Source organism: Pogona vitticeps, chromosome 2 (genome assembly GCF_051106095.1).
Source record: "Pogona vitticeps strain Pit_001003342236 chromosome 2, PviZW2.1, whole genome shotgun sequence".
NCBI classification, from domain to species: domain Eukaryota; kingdom Metazoa; phylum Chordata; class Lepidosauria; order Squamata; family Agamidae; genus Pogona; species Pogona vitticeps.
Genome location: NC_135784.1, coordinates 246,671,212 through 246,691,209, shown reverse-complemented (window position 1 = coordinate 246,691,209; position 19,998 = coordinate 246,671,212). Strand labels below are relative to the sequence as shown.

Sequence of the window (19,998 nt, the reverse complement as noted above, 5' to 3'; positions counted from 1 at the left end):
GATATTACTATGAGTGCAGTGGAAGAGCAGGAGATGATTCTGAAATGCTAACTGATCTGACCAGATAAATGCTGTATTTCCAAACTGGATGTGATGAATGAGGTATATGTCGATATGGCATGTGGACAGTGTGGTATTTGTTTGATCCTTTTTAGCATTTGTATAACTGGTGTTCTTAGCTTTAAATATTGTATTTTCATGCTATAAGCCACCTTGATTCCTTTTTAAGGAGAAAGGTGGGGTAATTTTTTTTTAAAAAATGAATGAATTCACTACTGGTGTGCAAATACTGTACTGGGTGTATGGAGTTTACACAAGGCTATGGGACACGTAAATACTGACCATGTGTACTGTCAATGTAGAAAATCACTTTTGACATCCATCATGGATGTCATGATGTTTTGATCACCTCTAAGAGCAAATTCTGCTGTCAAAAATTAGTTGTAGGCACTTAAGGCAGGAAAAGACATGATAGATTACCTTTTTTTTTTTTAAAAGAAAAGGACCATTCTTGTGCCTGCCTATATATGAACAGGACTATCTCTCACACAGTTTGTTAATTAGCTTGCCTTATTTTGCGATTGCTTCTACAGGGCTTAAGCACAGGATTTCTTTGAAGTCTGATTGACCCTCCCCAGTTGAACTGCCATATGAATTGTCTTGATATGATTGCTGTTGTTGATTATGCATAAGCTACTGTGGGAGCCATTCTATACATCTATTTTACTTATTTATTCATTTATTTTGCACATACATGTCCACATACGCTGGACAAAAATCAACGTGCACAGTTCCTTAAACAAGCAGAAAGGCACATATATATACAATATATGCCTTTCTGTTTGTTTAAGTAACTTTGCACATTGATTTTTGTCCAGTGGCCCATGGTGTTTGTAAGGGGACTTCACATGAAAGTTCGATCTGTATCCATATGATTGGCTTTTACCAATATCAACAAATGAATGCACAGCCATATTCTCATGAACCATCAATGACAGAATCTGAGAACTGATCCCTTTTTTTGAGAATCATATGACGTAGGCGTCGCTGTTTCAGTAGTGTATACATGCTAAAAATTCCAGCTCGTTCTAGGACTACTCTATTTGGAACTTTGTCCTGCCAGCTGATACCAAAAATGCGTCGGAGGCAACGCGTATGGAACGTGTTCAGCTTCCTCTCCTGCCATGCACAAAGGGTCCAGGACTCACTGCAGTATAGGAGTGTGCTCAGGACACAGGCTCTATAGACCTGGATCTTGGTGTATGCTGTCAGCTTCTTATTGAGCCATACTCTTTTTGTGAGTCTTGAGAACATGGTAGCTGCTTTGCCAATGCGTCTATCCAGCTCGACGTCTAGGGAAAGAGTGTCAGAGATGGTTGAGCCAAGATACACCAATTTACAAAGTGATGCAGCCTAAAAGACCATATCCTCCCATACAAGCCTGCCTCATGGTCCTACCACTCTCAGAAGCCCATTTGGTGAGGGCTAAAGGGAAAGTCATGGTAAAGGGAAAGCCATGGTGGCCATGCGAAGAGAGGGCAGGTTTGCCCCCTGCTCCTCCATCCTTCTACCACACTTTTTATTCAAGCAGGCCTTCAGAAATCAAGTGCCCAGCAAAGGATCATATTTTACATAATGTGCTGTTTTGCTTTTCAAAGGTAAACTTTATTAATATTTTAAACAAACATTTTAAGTGTTTTCATTTTCTTTTATAATAAATTTAGTCCTATTACTGATTCTATTGTATCTTAAATGTCTATTTTGTAATTGTTCTATATACTGCCTTGAGTCCCAATTATGGGAGAAAAGTGGCATAGGAAGGAAGGAAGGAAGGAAGGAAGGAAGGAAGGAAGGAAGGAAGGAAGGAAGGAAGGAAGGAAGGAAGGAAGGAAGGAAGGAAGGAAGGAAGGAAGGAAGGAAAATGTTTCATAAACCTCTGCCTACATATCCTGCCACTTTTCTGCTTCTCCCAGATTTCAGATTGTGTTTGGACGTGGGAATTAATGGGGGAAAATAGTTGCATGGATTGTAAACCATCTTTTACTAAATTGTTATCCATATATGTTTTTAATCAAATCCAGAATTTGGGGGAGGACCCAATAATTATTTAGCTGTATTAACAACCATGTTATTTGCATTTTTCAAAAAGCACAAAATAAGGCACAGTACAAAATCACAAACAATAAAACTACCAGAGATGTCACTTTAATTTTGTAGATAGATCTGGCAACACAACTATCTGGAAGTATAGACAGTAATGGCCTTCTATTCATAGAATACACACTGCTGGTGAATTAAATTCTCCCTCCCCCTGCATGCTCTCCAAATCTGCTTTAGGGGATTTAAGGGTTAGGGGATTCTTTGGAACAGATGGCAGATATGGGTTCTGGTGGGGGAGGGAAGAGAAGACAAATTCCCTGAAGTTTCTATTGCCAGGCATGGCATAGGGATTCCTAGTCTCTCTCCAAGTTCTGACAACTCCTGTCACAATACTTCCTGGATAGCCACCCTATAATTTAATACCATTAGGCCCCAACCTCACAGGAGGTGGACGGCTGTTTTGCAGAGAACATAGAAAGTATGTCACTAGAATTTGGGGGTATAGTCAACAGCTGCCCATTGTCTAGCAGGCAAGATTTAATAACTTCACTAAATGAGATTCTGAGCCCCTATCTAGAAGCAGTGTTCCTTACTGGTGAAAGAAATCTGATTGTAAAATTATGTTAAAAGTAGAAGTATTTTAAATGCAAATGAGACCATCAGAATGTAAACACACTTCCTTGACAGCTTGGTTTGTGGACACACATAATGGAAAGCAGATTGTAGAAGCAGAAAATACGTCCCCCCCCCGAATGTTTGTTTTAGCTCTGAGGTGGCTGATGCACCATTAGCCACTGCTGCTTCCTGTTCCTCTGGTCCAACAGCCAATCAGGAGCTGAGCTTAGATGATGTGCTGCTACCTGGAATCCCTCTCAGTCCTGCTCTCAAGAAACTTCAAAGGGTGTATAAGAGGCAGTGCAGGATCCAGAAAAGAGGAAGAATTCTTTGTGGTATTTATTGGGAAAGCTCAATACGTTAAATACAATGAGCATGGGGAGGGTCTGTACATGTGTAGGACTGGATTGCACATCAGCTGCTCCAGATTAACTGGATATGGGGGTTGATCTTTATGAATACTCTGTTTAATTTAGAAAACAAATTTTGTTATTTTGTGAGAGCATTTCACCTCCACCATAATAAATGCATTTTACATGGTAGACATGGTGTCAACAACCCATTTTGATGTGTGAAACAAACTTGGATACTTGGAATGATGAGACACTGTTGATTGAACCCTATTTATAGATAACTCACAGAAACACTCAGAAGCAAAGACTTGTGCTAATTATGTCTTCAGAACCTTTCTATGATTTCCCAGCATGATCTGGAGACAAAATGCTGAAGATCTGAACTGATTATAGAAAGCCTCAAAAAAGGTTTGAAAAAGGAAGAGGGAAAGACATTTTTTTTCTTAACAGAATGGTGCTGCCGTACAGAATCTGCAGGACAGCTAAATATTGCTTCTATTATAAAAAATAAATAAATGCATTATAAAACGGAGAGGAGAGCCTGGAACACTTGTGTAGCCTGTGGCCCCTGGCCAAGCTGACTGGAGAATTCTAAGAATGTTAGTAAAAACAAACCACATTTCCAAGCCTATTGTGGAACTCTGTTGTGCTAATCTAGATTCTCTGGCTAGATATCTAATATCTTTTTTTAATTGATATTTTAAGGTGTCATTTGGCAACTGGTACATTTGCTACTTGATATAACAACAACAACAACAACAACAATCATTGTCATCAAACTGCAGAGCTGGAAGACCCTATGGATCATTGAGTACAGCCCCTGTCAAGGAGGCACAGTGGGGAATTGAACTCCCCACCCCTGGCTCCGCAGTCAGGTTCCTAAACCACTGAGCTAGCCAGTAGTTCATATCCAGAAAGAAGTAATAGATGACTTTCAGTATTGCATAATTATCTGTTGATGAGCTTAAGGAAGAAAAATGCAGTAAGGTTCATACGATCAGAGCTCAGAAAAAGTTACCCCCCCCCCACTTTTTGGGACTATAGTTCCCATAGCACTTCATTATGTCCTTTTCTAAACATTGTTTGCACTGAAAGGTTGCTTCCTCACAAAATAGGCCAACACAATGACTGTACGTCTTGCTTTATCTCTTCAGTTTGTAGGAGCCTGAGGCTTATTGTTTTTATTGTTGTCATTTGCCATCAGGTTATCTCTAACTTATAGCAGCCCTATGAATGAGTGACCTCTGGAATGTCCTAGCTTAGTTCCTACAAACTCAAGGCCATGGGTTCCTTTATTGAGTCAATTCGTCTTATATTTTGTCTTCCTCTTTTCCTGCTGCCTTCAGCTTTTCCCAGCATTATTGTCTTTTGCAGCACGTCTTGTCTTCTCATAATGTGCCCAAAGTACAATAGCCTCAGTTTAGTCACTTTTGCTTCTCAAGGGTGTTTAGGCTTGATTTGATCTAGCACCCACTTGCTTGTCTTTATGGTGGCCCATGTCATGCTCTCTTCCAGCACCATATTTCAAACAAATCATTTTTTTCATGTAGAGTTTCTTCACTGTCCAGCTTTTGTTTCCATACACAGTACTTCGAAGTACAGAGTGTGTGTGACATTGGCCTTGGTCTCCATTGACATATCCTTCTAATGACCTTGCCTGGTTCCTTCACAGCCACCTTCACAGTCCACTTTCCTGAATCCAACTGGATTCAGTTTTTCTTTAAGGAAAATTTGGAATTGGGGGTCAGATGATGGCCTAAATAGGCATGGGTGGTATGCTTAACATCCAGGTAAAATCTAGCTAAGTGGGCGATATAGCAACCCTGAGTGCCACTTTTTTTTTAAAGGAAGGGATATAAACCGTGGACATCTGCTATGGTGGACCCTCTGGATCTAGTGGACTCCAGAATTTGCCCCACTGCATCAAATACCAGTCCCGATTTAGGCCATTGTACAGCCTACTGAACTTGTATGCTACTTGTTGTCCCCAACCTCAGTTCTGAAGAAACACTTTCTAAAGTTGCAGCAGACCCAAAGCTTGGAAGGTAAGAATGGCTATAATGATGCATAAAGCCATCCAGTGTCTCAGTGGGTGCCAGAGCATCATCCTAACTGTGGGAAACTTCTGCCTAAAGCTTGTAGCTTGCATTCTGTTCCAGTGACGTGCACACACTCCTGGCAGAAGCAGCAGCTGCATGCGGGCAGGGTAACTCCTCATTCTGCCCTTTCGCTTAGAGGTAGAGCATTAGATCAAAGAGTTTCCTCAGCCAATCCTGGCTATGATTAGGTAACTAGTATCCTATCTGAATTCTCACAACATACTATGTAATCATGCTAAGTTAATAAAAAGAGTTCTCAGGGCGTTGCCTTGAGGCTCTGCTGGCTGGGACATCTTGCCAACTCCTTTGTACTTTCTCTAAGGCTAATTGCACTCCTTTGTGTTGCGATTACCTGCACTAACACTGCTCAGTTGCACAGCATCAGCATGCGATTATTACAATTCTTCTCAGCATTAACTTTCCAGGCTCTGGGTCTACAGGCTGCCAAAGTAGCAGCCTCTAGATGTCCATCATTGTTAAGCATCAGCCCTTGTGCAATCTGGCTTGATGGAAGATCAGATCCATTTAGAACTCACTGTGAAATTTGGTGAGCTCACTGAGCAATCTTTTTCAGAGTGCTGCTGTATATTGTAAAATATGTATACTGCAAATAATAAACAGATGGCATATCGTTATAGATCTAAATATCTAAGTGTGTAGGTACAGTGGAAAGTCTTTCATTGTTACCATCCTGGAAATATTGTACATTGTGTCTTACCAGATCCAACATGTTTTTGTGACAGAAAAATGTAGAGGTTTGTGCGTAAAACAACATGCAGTGAGTCACAAACAGTGTTGGTCACAGAAGGCGAAGCCATTTAAAAAGCCATCACAGCCTAATTAGTCAAAAGATTAGTTTAATTTAAAGTAGATACTTCAGTGAGCTGAGAGGAGAAATGGCTTAGAGAAAGGCATTTAATTAGAGATGCTTGAACACTATTATCATTTAACTGAAGCAGTTCCCAAATAATTTTGTTTGTAATTATAAACCTTCCCTAAAAAATGGTGCTACAGCACTTAAGGTTAGTTGTGGGCCACAAATGTAAAATGTCAGGATACTGCTGAAGTATACAGGTACAATGCTTACAGTGTCAAAACAAACAAACAAACAAACAAAAACCCAACACAATAGGATGTCTGCTGTGTTCCTCAGTACACAGATGGAGTACAGTTTTTAAAAAGGGTTTATTGCTAATTTTTTTTAAATCCAGCTTTCCTATCGGTTACAGGTGTTGACAGCAAGGCATCTCTTTTTAACTCATTAAGATTGAGTTGGCCACACTGCCATACATAGTCTTACTGCCCTGTGTCAACAGTTTTTAAGTTATCTCCGAAGAACAGAATTGTTGTGAAATAAATGCTCTGATTTCCACTGATGAAGCTACTCAAGGAGTATATAAAAAAATTCAAGACCTGCCAGTCTTTGAGGTATCCTCTTGCCAGAGACCAATCGCAGGGCAAAGCACAGATCTAGCAAGTTGCAAGGGACATAATTACTTTTAATTACATAGTATTTTTAGTCATGAAATTTTAATCAAGTTACATATCAGAAACAGCATAACTAATGGGAAAGACTTCACTTTATTGGTACTGAGATGGAACTAGGAGACCTTGAGAAAGCCTGTCACAGTCTCCTCCATCAAGACTCCTTTGGTAGTCACTCAGCCACGTGCCTCCCGCTGATCCTGAGATGGGAGCACTCCCCAACATGCCTTTCAGCATTTGAGACCGTGCATATTCCAGGAGATTTAATGCACAAAACATGACAGGTTGCCATCACCTTCCATAAAAAAATATTTAAAATGTCATTAGTTTAGATGAAGGTTAGTACTGCTACACTTCCTTTTTATTCACTATCCAGATAATTGCTTGAAATGATTTTGGAATTTTATTAAAAGAAGAAGAAATGGGTCTAAAAAGAGGGAGAAATAAAAGTTTCACATGGTTACAAGAACATATCACTCAAACAAGTGGGAAGAAATGTGATTATAGGATTATAGCATTCAACGGAAGGGATACAAAAGACAATAATAAACTCTAATTTATCCTATTTTACACTTAAGCAGAAAGATGGAGTGAATTTGGGTTTTCCTCCATGAGGTTAAACCTGGTACGTCTTCACAGGATCAGAAAGTCCTCCTCATGAGTCAGGTGCAACTCTTGAACAAAGGAGAAGCATTGCCATCCTCATGGAATCAATCTCTCAAAATACTATGATCCCTAAGTTCCTTTCCTGCACTTGAATGGGCCATTTGTGGCTTGCATTCGCTCAATAACACTTAATCCCCTTTGATCAATCTGCCAAATAAGACATCCCTCCTTCCCAGCTACAAAATTTGCATACTGTCAGGCAGGAAGTAGGCTAACTCCTATCTCACAGATACAAACAGTTGGTGGCTGCTTTGATACACAAAAGATAAAGTCAAAGTAATAAACTCCTGTTTTGAGGTCTTTTTGCTAAATAATAAACATGGAAGTGTCTCTTTCTCTCGGTTCTCCTTTGAAGTTGCTCCACAAGAGGAATACAAGAACAGAAGGTAGGGAGAAGCCCTGAACAGATTATTTCCAGATTCCTTTTTGACTTTTTAAATCCCATGCACTTACAGGCACATAGAAAAGTCCAGAAAATGCATTTCATTTTTCATGTTCTCTAAATCCTTGCTTTATTCACAAGTGCAATTGATAATAATTTTGAGGTTTCTGTTTTTTAAAAAAAAAGCTTTTAGAGGCATTTTGACAGGAATGTTCAAATTATATGTATTCTCTATGGATTGTAAAGGGTTTTTTAAAAATAATAATGGAAAGTAACTAAAAAGTAATGAGCAATGCAACAAATAATATCATAACTTTTTAAAAACACTGTAATAAGTCACAAAAACAAATGATTTCTTAACACTATAGAAAGTAACAGTGACACATTGCTTAAAATCAGTCTGCTAAAGTTCTTCAGCATTTTTCAGTTGGAAACCTCTGGGGACAAAGTGGCTTTATGGATCTTCTGGTTTGTTCCAGCTCTGTCAGTCATTACCAATCACTTTCTTGTACATTTCCCTTTCTTGACAACAGAATTTGTCTGCACAGGGAAACTCCCAGAAGCCTTCACCACTAGCTGTGCAGGCTAGGATTTCTGGGAGTTGTAGTCCAGGAATATCTGGAAGCCCAATGTTGGGAACCACTGTGATAACCAAGATGGAGTACAGTTTTAAAAAATAAAAGACAATTCAATATTGAAAACCCTTTTGGAAACATTAAAAACATTTAAAAATATTTAATACATTAAAAATATGGACCCAAAGGCTGTTTTTGAAATCCTATCAATTCTCCAAGAGGAGAAAAAAGTCAGAAAACAGGGATATTACCGTATTTTTTGCACCATAAGACGCACTTTTTCCCCTCCAAAATGTGGGTGGGCAAGTCAGTGCGTCTAATGGTGTGAATGCAGCAATTTCGTCGCTGCTGGCCCCGTGGGGGGGAGCGTCGCAAGGGTCTGGGTGAGCCTTCCAGGACCCTTGCGAGGCTCCCCCACCCCCCCATCCCCACGGGGCCAGCACCGGCGAAATCGCCAGCTTCCAGGTGGGTGGAACGTCGCAAGGGTCCTGGAAGCTCACTTAGATCCTTGCGACACTCCTCCCACCCATGCACGGGCCAGCACTGGCAAAATTGCCAGGTTCTGGGAGTGTTTTGAGGCTTCCCAAGCCTCAAAACACTCCCAGAAGCTGGTGATTTTACCCCCCCCGGTCCCATGGGGGGGTGGAGGGTGGCAAGCGTCCAAGGGAGCCTCCCAGGACCCTTGCCACCCTCCCCCCACTCCCCCATGGGGCCAGGGGGGGTAAAATCGCCAGCTTCTGGGAGTGTTTTGAGGCTTGGGGAGCCTCCAAACACTCCCAGAAGCTGGTGATTTTACCCCCCCTGGCCCCATGGGGGGGTGGGGGAGCGTGGCAAGGGTCCAAAGGAGCCTCCCAGGACCCTTGCCAGGCTCCCCCCACCCCCCCACGGGGACAGGGGGGGCAAAATCGGGAGCTTCCAGGACCTTTTCTGAGCCTGGAAAGGCTCAGAAAAGGTCCTGGAAGCTGCCTATTTTGCCCCCTCTGTTGCCTGGGGGAGGCAGGGTGAGTCTCCAGAGGGTCCTAGGGTGTGTTCTAGGACCCTTTGGAGACTCACCCTGCCTCCCCCGGGGGGCAGAAGGGGCAAAATCGCCACCTTCTGGGGCTCTTTTGAGGCTTGGGAAGCCTCAGAAGAGCCCCAGAACGTGGCGATTTTGCCCCCTCTGGCCCCCGAGGGAGGCAGGGTGAGTCTCCAAAGGGTCCTGGAACACACCCTAGGACTCTTTGGAGACTGACTCTGCCTCCCCTGGGGGCCAGAGGGGATGAAACCGCCACCTTTGGGGGCTCTTCTGAGGCTTGGGAAACTTCAGAAGAGCCCCAGAAGGTGGCGATTTCACCCCCTCTGGCCCCCGAGGGAGGCAGGGTGAGTCTCCAAAGGGTCCTGGAACACACCCTAGGACCCTAGGGTGTGTTCCATAAGATGGACCTCTCCATAAGGCTCACCAAATTTTAGGAGAAGAAAGCAGATAATTTTTTTCCTGTTTTCTTCTCCTAAAAATTTGGTGCGTCTTATGGAAAGGTGCGTCTTATGGAGCGAAAAATACGTATATTGCTTCTGAAGGCATTCAGGAGCAGTGAATTTTTCACTGAGGTTGCAGGACTCCCCCCAGTTCAGAAGCACCCCAAATCAAAATAGCAATCCAGAAGTAGAAATAAACATGTGCCCCCTCCCCCAGCTCTCACAAAATTGCTCACTCCTGGCGTATGGGCATTGAACTAAAGATATAACAATTACTCAGATTTTTTTCTTGTTCTCAATGGAAAAGAACACATTAAGATGGCCCATCAAAAATTGTCAGTCCCTCTCCATCCTTTCCTTCACCCCGCTCAACTCCGCCCCCACCAACTCCTATTGGTGCAAGCAAATTTCAACATAAATATTCATGAGCAGGGTGAACACTACAGTAACTTTTTCAAACTTCACTTTTATTATTATCACCTCTCCCCAATGATCAGGTTTCTCTATCCCCAGTATAGAAAGATATCTCTTAATTTTGTAATGCACAATGATCTGCTTCCTGTGGCATCTATGAGCCTGCCTGGGCATAAAGATAATTTCTCTCAGTCCCACCACTCTCATGAGCACTCTTGGTGGGAACACAGGCCTTCTCTGTAGCTGCCCTCAGACTCTGGAACTCCCCCCCCCCACAGGAAGCCAGGCTGGTCCTATCTTTGCTGTCCTTCCACAGGCAGGCAAAGACCTTTCTCTTCAGGGCAGGCTTTTCCTTAGTGACTTGCAGTCTGAAGTGTTTTTTTAAAAATAGATTGTTGTGCTCTGTTGCTTTTACATTTGTTTTTAGTAGTGATTTTATTTGCCATTTTTAATATAATACTTGTTTAATTCTATTTAAAATATTTGTATAAGTGTTTTTAGCTTTTAAATATTGTCTTTTTAATGATGCAAGCTGCCTTGGGTCCTTCTAAGGAGAAAGGCAAGGTAAAAAATTTTTTATAAATAATAAATAAATGATAGTCTTCAATAGATGAGTGAAGTAGGGAGATGTGGGGTAAAAATACCAGTTTTGTAATAAAACTTTTTGAACGGCTTTGTCACTTATTTCAGAATAAGGATAAAATGGGAATGTGTCATGTATATTATCCTGAGGGGAAAAGGGGAGAAAGGAGGAAAATCAATGTGATAAATAAATTAGTGGAGCTGCAGATGGCTGCACGTGTAGCCCACTGATGTTAATTGCCAGTGACTTCTTTATGCACAGGTTTACAGATGTGGATGTGAGAAGAATATTGGGCACTTATTACTCATATTGCTTGGATATACTCCACCTGTCCACCAACAAGAAAGATGACAAACATAGCTCTCTCCCCTCTCACTTTAACCTCACAACAATGCTGTGAGATCAGTCAGGCTTAAAAAAATTGACAAAACTTACAGATTTCAACAAAGTTGTGCTGTTCCAAAAAGCAGGGGGCTGTATTTCTTCTGAAGACCATCTAACTAAATCACCTCTTTTCTAATTCTGACAGCAGTTACTGTAGCTCTGCATCAAAATTAATATATACACACATACACACACAATCAGACGATAATACATTGATATAAGGATACAAAATCCTCTAGATTAGCTCAAAATGGAATAGTCTGCCATCAATCGACATATTCTTGCAAGAACTAGTGATCTGTATGTGGGTCGACCTGTGTATAACAATACATATGCACAAAAAAGAAATAATAACTGTCATGAAATTGGAAGGATGTTTTCGGGGATAGAGCGAATAACACACTTCGGTTCAGCCCCCAGGCAGACAGCTTGACAGTGCTACATCTATTCTGCTGACATGTTATGGTCCCAATAGGAGTAACGTGGCTATTTGGAGAGCTTCATGTGTATAATGTAACTGTATTGGCTGTGCACGGTCTTTTTTATACAGAGTGTATCTAATGAAATGACTGTCGGTGTAGGGTTCCTGTACCTACATTAATATTATTTCAGCATGATGGCATGACATCAGTCACCCCCCTGAATTTATATTCAAGGACGATGGACTATGTTTCATTTTGTACTAAGCAATGCTACCACAATTCACACTTTTCAAAACATGCTGCATCATGCTTACAACTACAAACCACATTCATGGAAAAAAAACCAATGAAACATGGTGCCACCAGTGTCCTTACAAGCAGTTGCCATGAAACTGTTGATAATGCCAGCATTAACTTTCTATTACACCACAGAGCTCCAGGGACAAAGCTAGAGGAGGCTGATTAAAACTGTTCATCATTTTATGAGCAGCGGGATCTGTTAGAGACACTGGTAGTAGCAATTTCAAGCTTCGCTACTCTGTAAGTTGCCACCACTTGAAATGTACAACCGAGACTAGTTAACATCCCTCTTGGAGTTAGTTTTCTTTCTTCCATCAACAACATAGGGTATTATTAAATAAAATGATACAAATGGACAACATGTAGAGATGTACTGTATTCCTACAATGGAATTCCACCATGACATCCATTTAACTTTTCTAAGCCATTGTCCTCTTGGAAGAGTGGCATTGTTGAAAAGCTGAAACAAAAGATTAAAGAAAAAGAAATCAGAGAGCTCCTTTAAAAAGACATGTGCGAATTTAAATGTACTGGTGCATATATAGTAATAGGAACTGTAGTGCTGTAGTGATATACCATGAAGATGCTTCTGAATTATGATAATTGTGATAGTGTTCTTGAGATATGTGAGAAGAAGTTTAAGAAGTAGCATTATTACTGTCATACTCAAGTGACTTTCCATGGCTGGTGGGGATTTGATTCTCCTGAGTATTAGTCCAGCAACCTATCTACACAGGATGTTAAGGATATATATGTTAATTGTTGACTGTCATTATTTGATAGTTGACTGATGCAGCTGTAGGTCTAAGTAAAGTCTCAGCAAAGCAATGCAGTAACTAGTATGATGTGCATAAACATGTAAGCCATAAATATTCAGCCTGTGTAGACCTAAGCCCCTTATACGTATGCAAAAAATTAAAAATACAATAAAATTAAAAAGCAGGTTTATTTTTAAGAAGTGTGGCCCACATGCCAAATACTTTCCCACCTTCCTGTTCTCTGGGGTGTGAAATTACTATGCCTGTGTTTTACTGCCTTGTGAACTGTTTTCCAGTTGTATGGTTTGCTGAGTGGCATTTCCTAAGTTCTTTTTATTTTCTCTCTAAATCTGTCTAAAAAACAACAACCACTTGCTATAAATGTAAATGGCAGCATGCATTCTTAATATGGTTTTTTAAAGAATCCATTTTAAATTAATTACTCAATGTTGTGTATGAGACAAGACACAAAATACCTTCAGCATAAAAATGAGTCCTTGTGAGCACACAGTAGCAAGGCTGAAAGAAAACCTGGTTAGTTATTCAATTGCATACTGTCCCGAAATTGCACTGATAAAAACAAGACATGATGAATCTGTGGACTTTTAACACCCCCTATTTCTACATTTAGCTTCACTGCCCAAGTTCACCTCTCTACTATTGCTAATTCTGGAAGGTTCCATCTCTTGTACAGTTTCTTCATTGTGCTCTTAATCAGCCTGGACTGTTTTGTTTTATTGAACAATCTGTGCTTGTTAAGTGACCAACCTTGCCATTTGTTTGTTTCAGTTTAAAAATATGTAAAAGTGAAAATCTTTATTCAGAAGAAAGGCTTGATTCCTGCTGTTACAGCAAATGTTAGGAGTAATTTAAACATTTTGCACATTATGAACTACCATTCCCATCAGACTGTTGAATTGACCTCCATTTCATGTTACAAAGCCATAAAAACAAAGTAATGGCAAAGGTACTGTAAATTGTCCATAACAAACTTATATCATGTTATCATCCCTTGGCACATGGAGCAATGTCATGCAGCACAGGTAGTGTGGCAACTTTAATGTGTAAAACAATTCAACCTGTCAGACAATTTCAAAGTAGCTTTTACTGACTAGATTTAATCAAATGAACTGTCCCTTGGAAACCTGTCCTATATATTAATATTCTCTGTAACCACTGCCTTTTCTTCCAGGTCAAGTAGAAAGTAAACAACAAAAATGTCCATCTGGGACTTGGAGAAAAAAAGGACTGCTGGCATCTGTTCTGGATGTAGCATTGTGTTAGTTACATAAGAGCTGTAAATTAGCATATTGGCAGTAGTAGGTCCCAAGCAAAAGTGCATACTAATGAATAGGAATATGTACAGATAGACTGTATTAAAAGCCATGTATTATCGGAGTCCTGACTGGATATAGGTTTAAAAGGAAACTCTGTGCCTGGTCATGCATGTGTCTGGTGTCAGGTGGAGGGTTTCACACACACATCTTTCTCCCCCCAAAACCCTAGAGTTTGGTCCTCTCAGGAGCTCCAGGGAAGCTTTTGTGTGGGCAGAGAGACACCCTTTCTTGACAAATTCCCCACCATCAGGTTGGGAAATCTAGCGTCCAGCGATAAATGTGACTTCCAGGAGAATTTGGATCAAGCTTTAAAAAGTTGACTTTTTAATAGAGGGGTGTCATGCATGAGATGTGACTGAGTAACCAAGACCACCTGAGGCAAAACAAAGACACTTACTGTAGGAACTCCACAGGATCGTAACTTAACGATGCTGCAACATTTTGCTACATAAAGTACTTGTAAAGAACTGGAAGATGTCTTGGGGGAAAGGAAAGGAAGTCATCCCTAAGAATGTGAGTTTACAGATCAGATAAACCAGAGAATGGGCCTGGCTATCTGTCTTTAACACCACTGCCCCTAAATCCATACAGTTCTTGGTGAATTACTGAAGCTTTCTTCATTTCATGAAGTCCCAACTCTACTTTCAGTAATTTTAGCCTGTCTGCTGGAATAGAGGTACCCATTTAACCTACTGTATGCTCCTCTCTGCTCCAAATAGTTGGAGAGCCTATCATACTGTTTTCCCCTCGTGAGGAAAACATTCATGGATTTTTTCCCAGACTTTTTAGAATCCCTCACTGCACTTGAAGCATTAATCCTGAAAGAGGGATGATGTGTACTCATTCTGGATTTGACATTATTCACTCTTTGGAGGGTCAGCTGTTCTTTGTTTTATTTACTTTCTGAACATGTGGGAACCTGACAGCTATTCATTGATCCCCACCAGGTCCAGTTCTATCATTAAGCATCTGGCTGAAGAGGTGGATGCTGGCATTTATTGAGATGTGGGGAGATGTTTAAGGACAGAACTGTGCATGCTACATGCTCTGCTTTGCACTCTGTTCACTATCCTGGGGTGCAATGGAGAAAGCTACTCTGTTTGAAGTGCTGAAATAAGATATAATTGCCAGACCTGTTGTTCTGTACATGGGAAAGAGAGGGACATATTAGTCTTGGCAGCAGAATGGTTTTGGGTTGGCCTTGACCAAGGGCCTTTGACAGTAGTGACCAATTTCTTCACAAAAATGGTAGGCTGAAGTCACCCAAGATGTTTGGTTCTGTTTCTTATTTGCAAGTGTTTCTCATGCCTACAAGAAGTTTATGTTTTGCCAGGAACTGTCCAGGGCCCAGGTAATATATGAGTTTTGTCCAGTGATGCCTGGCACCCATTCTGGTTGACTATGCAGAAGGCACAGCAGCCAATGGCGGGCAGAGCCAGGATGATATCAAGAACTAGAAGCAAAAGTGGAATATTCATAACCACCCGGAGATACATACACACACTTATAGGCTGGTGAGTTAAAATTCATTTTCAGTCAGATACTGTCTTATCCCTACCATATTTATTCACTGCACAGCACAGGGAAGGAGCAGAAAAAATATATTTCAAATTAGAAATGTCCTTTTCTTCCTACTTCCCTCTGGATCTTCTTTCAGAGTTGTACAGTTGACTTACCCAAATTCACTCTCTCATTTTTCCCTCCCTTTCCCCTCTCTCATGCACCTACCCTTACATAGTGTTCAACAGAAGGGAAGCACAGGTGCGGGTCTGACCTTCTGCTGTAGTAAGGAGATAGACAAGAGTGAATTGGCTGGAGGCAGCTTGACCCTGTCATCCAACACCTCATTTGCCCTGCTGGCCAAATCTCCAATAGATGTTGTCTTCCTCTGTTCAGAAAACATGGCAAATAGAGGGAATGCATCTCAGAGTGTGGTGATGGTGCCCTCAGTTCTTATAGGGAAAAGGGTAGGGAAGGAGAGAACCAGAATGATCACCACAGAGACATAATAGTGTGGCATTTGTAAACATGAACGAACAGCACACATATCAAAAGACACAAAGACTTGCACCGTTTACGCAGAGGCACACAACAGACACAAACACTGAAGTTAGCAATGGTGTGTTTGATCAGGGCTGTTAATTTGATTACATGTACAGTGTAGTGTCTATAATGGGATGACATGTTAATAGAAGGGAAGGGATGTGAAGCCCAGCAACTCAGAAGATAATCATTTTGCTATTAGTAGGTTTTAAAGCTTCTAGGACCTAATGCTGTTGGGGAGATTTACTGAAATTTAATCCCAGACAGCAGCACAAATAAAGGACCAGCTGCATACCCTGTTTACCTAAGTCATGAGGAGAGAGCTGTATCTAAATGCTTTTGTTATTGTTCTTCAAAATACATACATTTGAATTAATGTGTCTTCTGCTCAAACATTTAATTTCCACTAACCATAGCTGTATCAACAAAGAGAGCTTGGATCTGATGAAAAATTCCCCACGTTTAAAAGTGGCATTGCACTTTGGGTTCACTTCTCTCTCATCAAAATCATGTTTGCCGTGCCTTTCCACACAGTGTATCCCTCCACGGTCTCATCTGACCTTTCTCTGCATCTGTGTTTTCGTTGGCTTTCAGACAGGATGGCTGAAAATGAGGAGAGAAACAAGAGAAACACACGAACCTTCACAGTCACAGATGTTTACGGCTGAACGAGACCTCAAGGGTCAACCCTCTGGCAGTAAGTAGTCCACAACTAAAGCACCCCTGACAGATGGCCATCTGTCCTCAGTTTAAAATCCTATAAGGAAAGAGGATCCACTATATTCTGAGACAGTCCATTCCCCTCTCAAAGAGTTCTTGCTATCAGGAAGTTCTCCCTAATGTTTAGTTGTTACCTCATTTCTTGTAGCTTAAATCTGTTGTTTTGGGCCCTAACCAACAGAAAGGCAAAGAACAAACTTGCTCCATCTTCCATGTGGCAGTCCTTAAAATATTGAGGATGGCTATCATATTCTCAATTTTCTTTTCTCTAGGCTAAACATACTGACCTCTTCTAATTTCCTTAAACGGCTTGGTTTCTAGACATGTTATCATCTTTATCACCCTCCTCTGTAGCTTTTATGATCAGTGACTGAGGACTTCCGATAGCCATTGGGTTGACCACAGAGAGATAGGAATGCTAAACCAAACAAGCTTTACAGTAGTACCTCAGTTTAAAAATTTAATGAATTCTCCGGAAGTTACGTAATGCGGAAAATTCGTAAACTGAAGCATGGATTGCCATAGGAACAGGGGTGGTGCTACAAACCTCCAGGCACAATGGATCCTGGGGAAACTTTCTTCATATTCTGAAAAAAAAAACACGGGGGAAAATGTAAACAGAGAAATTCTTTTCAATGGATTTTGCTTCGTAAACTGAAAATTACATTAACTGAGGCATCTGTAAACCGAGGTACCACTGTAGTATGAACAGCATGGCTCTTATATGCTTAGTGTTTGAAGCCAAGAGAAAGAGAAGGGGGAAGAGGAGGGAAAAGAAACACACCTCTTTTTATTAACATACTTGGCACAAAGCCCTTGAAACTAATTCAAAGCAAAATACTGGAAATATCTACCACTTGGCAATTCTAGCTGCAGTAGAGACATTCACATCCGTATACAGTCAAGTCCTTAAGACCTTAAGGACAGCTGCTCACATTTGTTTCAGAAACCCAGGCAGCCGTTTTCATTCCTCCACATCTTTGGGCAAAGCTTATTGGTAAAGCTGCCTTTCTGCATGAATCCTTATTAATATTCGTCTTGATCATCATCAGTGGATGCACAGAGACCCTGCAGTTTAATAGTGTGCACTTATAACATTTCTTAGAAGAAAGAGTCCCTAGAGGAAATGTAGAGTTGCCATAGCAATGTGTTTTGTCTGAAATGCGATCGTATGACTTTTCTTTCTGTGTGTACATTTTCTGTAGGCTGGAAATGGCTACTCTCTTTAATTACACTTCCAGCAAGTCTTTCCGCTATTATCCCATGCTGATGGTATGTTATACAGCAGTCTAGGCTTATAGATTGGTCTCACTATGCTCCCAAGCATAGTGTCTTCTCTTGCATGACTGAATCGAGGATGAGGAATCAAGTTTCCATCTGAGACTTGACTGGTATCTCTTAGTCCACTGAGTATCTGTAGATGGGAATGCTTCTTTTGCTGGATGTCCATGGCCATGCCAGAAAGCAATGCATACATTTGACCAGAGTGCATAGAAAAATACACACAATTTAAACTTGAACAAAACACTGCTAAAACATGAATAAAATATTGAATACAATAACACCTCTGTATCCATGGAGGATCAGTGCTAAACCCCACCCAGATGCTGAAAAACATAGATTATAATGAATGCTATACTGAGCATGGTCTCTGGCTTCCTCTAGTGTCCAGGTCTGGCAACTTCATCTGTAGAAATATATATTTCTAGGATGTTTTTTAAAATATTTTTAATATTTTCAGACTGGGTAAGTAAATCAGCAAATACTGATCTTGCAGATAAGGGGGTCATACTGTAAATGGGAGAAGGCAATCAACCAATGGAGACAACATAAAAAAGCACACTCACTATGCACATATGTTTCACCACATTTTTTTAAAGGAGAAAGAAGAAAATAATTACAATGGCAAAGGAAGAAAATGAAGCATGTCAGTTGGTGTAGTCTTTACAGAAGTGCACCTCCTGTGATAAGATCAGTTTGGATTAGTGAAAAATGGGATTAGTGTAGTCTGGGGTTGGGTTTCCCCCCTTCAAATGTGGGGCAAACTGGAGGCATTACTTACAGAAATTCTACCACATTCCTTCATTATTCATCTGAGTTCTATCACACTGTGTTCTGATGCCACATTTGCTCGCAAATCATCTTAGTTTGTGTGTGATATCAAATCCAGGTGTCAGGTTAGATAAACTAAGACCTTCCTTAGGAGTCCTACAAAACTTTATAAACCTCCCAGGAAAAATCAGAAGCCTGTGTTTGTCACAGCAGGCTTTTATCCCAATAAAGGGTTAATTCCAGAATGAAACCAATCTTTGACAATCATACCAAAAATTAGTATGAGTACCAAGGCTTAACTCTTTCATTGTTGCAATAATTCCACACAACATCAGTTTGTCTAATTCTATAAAGTTTGTTTATCTACATTACTTCTATGTTTCATATGCACAAAATATTTCAAAAGGACTTAGAGCTATGAAGAAAACTGTAGGCACAAATACTTAAAATATATGAAAAATAGACTTAGGTTGCAAGCAAAGTCAGAATTCAATCCAAAATACAGAAGCAAAAGGACAATAAAATTAAAAAATAATGTTTTAAGCTACATTCCAGAAATGCAGGTGCTTATAGCCTAATAAGGCACATTTAAAAACAACAGACTGAGAATAAATCTCTTAAAATGTTAAAGCTTCTGAAAGTAAAAAGATATAGAAGATAATAAGTGTCTTAGCCTTTAACCATATTAAGAATACATAGAGAAAAATAATACATTTTCTAAATGCTTACCCAGCCATCTGCCATATTTTCCCCTATGGAGGTAAATCAATGATGTTTGTGTGCTGCCTCTGTGACCAGCTCCTCTGCTATATGACTCTTATTATCCAGTGTGTGCCTCCTTGACAGGGGAGGAACTCGATGATCCATAGGGTCCCTTCCCGCTCTGCACTTCTTTTTATATCTATATAATGTTAATAGTTTCAATAATATAACAATATAACAACATAATATAACAATATCCTATAAATAATACTAAATTAATAATAAAACTAAGGGGAAAAAACCCACAATTATAACATATATCTATAACATTGTGCTTCCCTCCCCCTCGTATTTACTTTATTTGCTAATTTGTATATATTGTTATTTAGTTAGTTATTTTACATATATTACCCCATTCCTCTCCAAAAATATATTGTTCTGCAGCTCTAAGATGATGATGATTACTCAGGGTTGGGAACCAGTGCCGTAGACCAACAAGATCTTATGGCATCAAGGGTCTAGATGTTCGATCATTGCAAGACTAGACTATTAT

General features: G+C 40.4%; 1 long non-coding RNA gene across 1 annotated transcript; it reads right to left on the bottom strand.

Annotated features, from left to right (window-relative positions):
- Positions 1-14,934: 14,934 nt before the first annotated feature.
- Positions 14,935-19,644, bottom strand: LOC140704892 (uncharacterized). The gene is made up of 4 exons (XR_012084375.2): positions 19,473-19,644; positions 17,239-17,278; positions 16,383-16,574; positions 14,935-15,880 (listed from the first exon to the last, which is right to left on the bottom strand). It is a non-coding gene; the product is annotated as an uncharacterized LOC140704892 (long non-coding RNA).
- Positions 19,645-19,998: the final 354 nt, after the last annotated feature.